This window comes from Oryctolagus cuniculus, chromosome 16, assembly GCF_051225735.1.
Source record: "Oryctolagus cuniculus isolate XC-2025 breed Fujian yellow rabbit chromosome 16, ASM5122573v1, whole genome shotgun sequence".
Taxonomy (NCBI): domain Eukaryota; kingdom Metazoa; phylum Chordata; class Mammalia; order Lagomorpha; family Leporidae; genus Oryctolagus; species Oryctolagus cuniculus.
In genome coordinates, this window is record NC_142882.1 from 94,125,052 (window position 1) to 94,129,681 (window position 4,630).

Sequence of the window (4,630 nt, forward strand, 5' to 3'; positions counted from 1 at the left end):
TAGAACCTGACGTCCATATGAGGATGCTGGCACCGCAGATGGAGGATTAACCAAGTGAGCCAAGGCGCCAGCCCTGAGTGATCCTTTTAAAAAATAAATAAATAAAATAAAATAAAATAAATTATTTATTTGTTTGAGAGTTACACAGAGAGAAAAGGAGAGGCAGAAAGAGAAAAAGATACTCTATCCACTGCTCCCCAGTTGGCCGCAATGGCTGGAGCTGCGCTGGTCCAAAGCCAGGGGCCAGGAGCTTCTTCTGGGTCTCCCACACTGGTGCAGGGGCCCAAACACTTGGGTCATCTTCTACTGCTTTCCCAGACCATAGCAGAGAGCTGGATTGGAAGAGGAGTAGCTGGGACTAGAATCAGGGCCCATATGGGATGCTGGCACTGTAGTCAGTGGCTTTACCGGCTATGCCACAGCACCGGCCCCATGGGGGTGATCTTAAAAATGACCTGGCTGGGGCAGGGGAAGGGGGTGTTTGACACAGCAGTGAAGACACCACCTGATGTACCTGCATCCTGTGTCAGAGTGGCTGGGTCTAAGTCCTGGCTCTCCTGATTCCAGCCTCTGCTGATGTGCGTGGGGGAGGGGGGGGTGTGGAGGGTCAGCGGGGAGCAGCAGATGATGGCTCTAGTGGCTGAGTCCCTGCCACCCAGGTGGGAGACCTGGATGGGATCGCTGGCTCCTGACCTCAGCAGGAAGCTGGATCAGAAGTGGAGCAGCCAGGACTTGAACCGACAGGGGCTGTGGACATCACAAGTGGCAGTTTAACCTGGAGGGGAACCTCAACCACTTTGTTTCCTTTATAATAACATATCTGCTTGAATGTTCTCTTCTGCAGTCAGTTTTTATAATTCATATTATTAATTTATATTGTATTATAAATATATTGTGCCTTCCAATTTTCTCCCTCTTTGCATTTTATGGTTTTCTCTGATTTCTTCTGCTAATGTGGTGAGTTACATGAACTTATGCTGTCACCTCGATCTTGATCTTGATCTTGATTTATCACATTTGCTGTATATTGCTAGACTCAGCTAAGCAACACCTGCCTCAGAAATTCGAGTGTCTCTTGTTGCCCTTGGCTCACTTTGTGTGGAACTCACTCTGATCTCAAGAACAGAGCTGGTGGGCTCTGTGGGGGAGTCTGTGTAAGTCTGGGATTTTCCACGAGCTTGATGCTTTGGTTGGACTGAAAATTAAATGCTCTGAAAATAACAAGTTCTGTCACCTGGTCTCTGAAAAACACTTGAATTCCAATTTGCTTATGGTTGGGTTTCTCGAGCCATGAAGTGACTTTATCTGACTTGCTATTCTGAGCTCACACAGGCCAGGATCCAGACATCGTCCCCTGGGGCTAGCGCTCCTGCAGGACAGCACAGCCCAGGCAGGCTCACAGCCGCAGACTCTGCCCCTGCTCCGGGCAGTGCCCTCTGAAGAAACTCTCCACAGTGAGGAAGCCTTTGTCTCCGCCCGTGCACCAGGGTCACCCACAGCGTCCTGCTGCCAGGAGCACGTGCCTAGGGAATGCTGGATTAAATCCTCTAAATAGCCATGCCCGGTGCTGACGGTGGAAGTGACCATCTTGGCTACCTGCTTGTTCCACCAGTCCCTGTCAGGGTGATTCAGTTGTCTACACACAGCTTTTTTTCTGAAGCCCTCTTAATTTTGTCTATGTTCTCAAAACACCTTTTTACTCAGTACAAATCTGGCGTGGAGTTATTTTCTTTCAGTAGATTGAGATGTTATTCTACTCTTGCTAATCTGGGGCAGTCTGTTGGAAGTGGGTTCTTCTGTAGACAAGATCCGTTGCCTTTCCGGCTGCTTCCAGACCAATGCTCTGGAGTTCCGCTGGTGGCACAGTCGTGACAAAGCCTCTCGCTCTAAACCGTCTTTTGGAAAGCGGTGAATTGTCACTTGTGTCATTGTTTTAGTTTCAGAAAACAAAGTGAATGGCTTGTAAATTTCATGAGGCGCACACGCAGCAGCAGTGGCTTTTCTTTTGTTATTTATTGATGTAATGGATTGTTTGATACATGCTTTCATTTTAATGATTTTATATTAAAACAATTACTCTTATGACTTTGTTCTTGATTATTTTACTAAGATTTTATTTAAAATAACCTGGTCTTTTTGCAATTTTCTATAATTTTACACGATTAAATTATATTATTAAAATTTCATTGACTTTGTAAATGAAGCAGGAATATTTATATCTGCTTCATAGTTTACGGTAGTTTCAATAGCATTTTTAATTTTCTAAAGATAATTTAAAATCCAGCTGAGAACAGAGCTGGCCTGGGTGCCCTTCTCAATGGGATATATTACATTATCTCCTGAATTTTCTTAATTATAATTGAACCATTAAAATTTTCCACTTCCTCTTGGGTAATTTTGGTAGTTCATATTTTTCCAGGAAATCGTGCTGTTTCTCTTAATTTTCAAAGTGGCTGCCTTTCATGTGCTTGTAGCCATGTTTCAGGATTTTAGAAATTCTGGCTTAATGTTTCATTATCTTTCTTATTCTTCATTGGGTGGGCCTACACATCATTTTTCTGTCCCTTTGTTTCTGTCAAGGAGCTTGCAAATATCTATCTACTTTCTCAGCTTTTTTGATGGAGTCTTGCAATGACTCATCATTCTGGTTTTTGCTGTTTGTCATTTCGTTAGTTGGATTTTTTTTCTCTGTAATTATCCTACATTCGTATTTCTTTGGCAAAGTTAAGTTGTTCTTTCAAATTTTCCTTGTATTACTTATTTACTTTATCTTTGTTCTTTCCTCTTTAATTAGAAAAGCATGCAACAACATAAATTTTCCTGTAACTGCAGTTTTTACTCTGTTCCATATGGTTTTATACAAAATGTATGAAATGTTCTCTCTTCTATTTGTTTCTAAACAGGAACAGCCTGTAGGTGATCAGCCTGTGAACCCCATTCTAACTAGGAAGAAATCATGGCTTAGATTTACAAGTTAAAAAACCTGTAGCAAGCAAAAGAAAAAGAAGTTAATTTTACAGTATGTTAAGTTAAAGCACACATGCTTTACAAATCCATATTCCTGTTGGGAAAAATAAGGTGGATCAAAATAAATTACTAGTGTGATAACTTAAGACAAATCTGAAACCCAAGAGTAAAAATCATACAAGCCAAAGTGGTTTCAATTGCTGGACATTCACCCATATTTAAGTGGTAGCAACCTCTCTGTTTTTAATCAGTTCATAAATAGATTGAGAGCCAGGAAAACCAAAGTAGTACATATAATTTCAAGAAGTGGTTGAGGGGCTGGTGCTATGGCGTAGCAGGTAAAGCCGCTGCCTGCAGTGCTGGCATCCCATATGGATGCTAGTTGGAGTCCCAGCTGCTCCACTTCCAATCCAGCTCTCTGCTATGGCCTGGGAAAGAGTGGAAGATGGCCTAAGTCCTTGGGCTCCAGCACCCACGCTGGAGACCTAGAAGAAGTTCCTGGCTCTTGGCTTCAGATCGGCTGAGCCAGTTGTTGAACCAGCAAATGGAAGACATTCTCTCTCTCTCTCTCTCTCTCTCTCTCTCTGCCTCTGCTTCTCTCTCTGTGTAACTTTGACATTCAAATAAATAAATAAATCTTAAAAAAAAAGAAGTGGTTGAAAGTATTAAAGGGTTGGGACACTAAAATAGAACTTTCAATTCTTTTCATTAAATAGGAAAGGAGGAAAGGAAAGGAAAAAAGGGAAGGGGAGGGGGAGGGAAGGGAGGGGAAGAGAACCCAAAATCTAGATACTTACAGAAGATCTTGACAATTGCTGGAGTCTGCATTTCCCACAAATGTCACAAGGAACTCAGTAAGAATCAGTCTTCTTTAGAAAAAAGTGAAACAACACAATATGTTTGTGTTTCTAGGGTGATAAGTCAAATTTGCTCCATTTATTCTTTTCCCTCACCATTCATGTTATATTCCTACAACACACTTGGGGAAAAGTGATAATTACATTTACTATGAAACAACACAGAATTATAACAAATTGCTTAATCATGTCTCCAACTAGAATATCCAACCTCAGGGGTCGGTGCTGTGGCCTAGTGGGTAAAGTCTCCAGCTGCAGCATTAGCATCCCCCATGGGCACCAGTTTGAGTCCAGCTGCTCCACTTCCAGTCCAGCTCCCTGCTAATGTGCCTGGGAAAGCACAGAGGATGACCCAAGTTCTTGGGCCCCTGCACCCACGTGGGAGACTGGGGTGAATCTCCTGGCTCCTGTCTTTGGACCAGCCCAGCTCTGGCCATTGCAGCCATTTGGGGAGTGAACCAATGAATGGAAGATATTTCTTTCTGTCTCTCCCTCTCTCTCTGTAACCCTGCCTTTCAAATAAATGAATAAATCTTAAGAAAAAATACAAGTTCAAGGAAAGCAAGTAGAAAGAAATATATGAACAAAAACAAACTAAAATCTGGAAGTATTAATGGAACAAGATCACATGGCAAAGATCTAAAGACATACAAATGTTTCAATATTAGAAAAACTAACATAATATTAACGTTAATGTCCACAGAGAACATGTGTTGTTGTCCTCAGAAAGGGTATGAGAGAATTTCAAAACATTCATAGAAATCAGAATTAAAGGAAATGAAAAGCATAAGTTCCATCAAGTTCAA